The following is a 2,001-nucleotide window of genomic DNA, read 5'->3' on the forward strand; positions in this document are numbered from 1 at the left end:
AGATCTATCGGCATCAGCTATGTCAGGCCCTGTGTCTCAGAATAGCCAGATTCCTACTAATTGGTGGAGATATGGTATGCCTCTGGAGTCATCTGCTTTCAATCCTGGGTTGCCTCAAGTGTTTGATGCAGTAGGAAAAGCTCCTATACCATCGGCTGTTTCGCCGATGGCTCAAGTGCCTCAATATGCCACAGCAACTACGGTGCAACCAACTCCAGGAGGTTTCCAGATGCCTTTGGTTCAAACACCCAATTTAAGTCCATCGGCAAGCTTACTGCCGATGCAGCAGAAAGCCCCTGCTATGAGTTAAGCTGGGGTTCAGTTCATGCCTCAAGCTGGTTATAATTATCCAACAATGTCAGCAAATTACCAGCCATCGGTAAGTTTTGTACCGATGAGTTCTAATAATGGTTGGTCAGGACAGTTACTTGTTCAACATACAGTTCAGCAAAATCAGCAGGTTGCAGGGATTCAACAAGGTCATATGCAAGCTGGTTTCCTGAATCAAGCATCGATAGCTCAGCCGATGAATCCTTTCCAACAGGTTAATGGACCACAAGTAACGGCAAATATGCCGATTGCTGGAGATCGTGGGCCACAAAGATATGTGGAGGGATATCAGCAGGCACCTCCCGTAGAAATTCAGCCAGTTCGTCAGTAGGAAGCTGATGCTTTTTGGGCCGATAAGATAGCAGAAATTATGAAGGATCAGTTTGGGATAAAGCCCAAGGTCAATACTTATTCTTATCGGACTCCGTACCCTCCTGCATATGATTTAATTCCTCTCCCAAATCGGTACAAGGTACCAGATTTCACTAAATTCTCTGGGCAAGATGATACATCAACAATGGAACACGTCAATCGCTTCATTATTCAATGTGGAGAGGCAGCCAGCAGAGATGAATTAAGAGTTCGATTATTTTCATCATCTTTGTCTGGATCGGCATTTACATGGTTCATTTCATTACCACCAAATTCTATTATTACTTGGGTTGATCTAGAAAAACAATTTCATAAGTATTTCTTTGCTGGAATCCATGAAAAGAAGCTTACCGATTTAGTAAAATTGAGACAGCGTAATGATGAATCGGTAGAGAGCTTTGTGCAAAGGCTACGAGATGTAAAAAATAAGTGCTACAGTCTGGTGCTGGATGATCGGCAGCTTGCCGATTTGGCTTTCCAAGGGTTATTGCCACATCTCAAAGACAGATATGCTTCTCAGGAGTTTGAAAGCCTCAGTCATCTCGTGCAAAGGATCTCTGATCAAGATACTAGGGTTTTGAATCTAAAAAGAATTGGAGTAAAAAAGTATTATTTGTTGAAGAAGTAGGAGATTCTGATTCTGATGAAGAACCAGTTATCGGCTTAGCTGAGTGGGTTAAGAATAAAAAGCTGATATCTTATCCCTTTGGTCAAAAAGAGCCAGAAAAGTTTACCTTTGATATCACCAAGGCCGATAAGATATTTGATCTTCTGCTTCAAGAGGGCCAAATTAAGCTGTCACCTAATCATGTGATCCCATCGGCAGAAGAGTTGAAAAAGATCTTGTACTGCAAATGGCACAATGCAACTTCACACAGTACAAATGAGTGCAAGATGTTCAGGCAACAGTTACAATCGGCTATTGAATCTGGGAGAATTAAGTTTGGTACTTCCAAGGCCCAGAAGCCGATGAAAATTGATCAACACCCTTTTCCAGCAAATATGTTGGAGGCCAAAGGGAAGACTAAGGTGTTGACGTCAGAGGCTGCTGAGAAAAATGCATCAGTAGATCTCCAACATCGGATAACTACCGATGATGCAAAAAGTAAGGGTTTGCTGGGAGAAAGCAGTAGTTTCAAAAATCCTCCTCGACCTGGCATTGTGATTACTCATCGAAGGCAGCAGGAGAGTTGGAGTTAGCGAAATGACCGATATCGACAACAGCAAGAAGAGAGACGTCGGGAAGAATGGCATCGGCATAAAGATCATTGGAGGTGCTCATTTTTTATCCATTGCTAG

Source organism: Miscanthus floridulus, chromosome 11 (assembly GCF_019320115.1).
Source record: "Miscanthus floridulus cultivar M001 chromosome 11, ASM1932011v1, whole genome shotgun sequence".
NCBI classification, from domain to species: Eukaryota; Viridiplantae; Streptophyta; class Magnoliopsida; order Poales; family Poaceae; genus Miscanthus; species Miscanthus floridulus.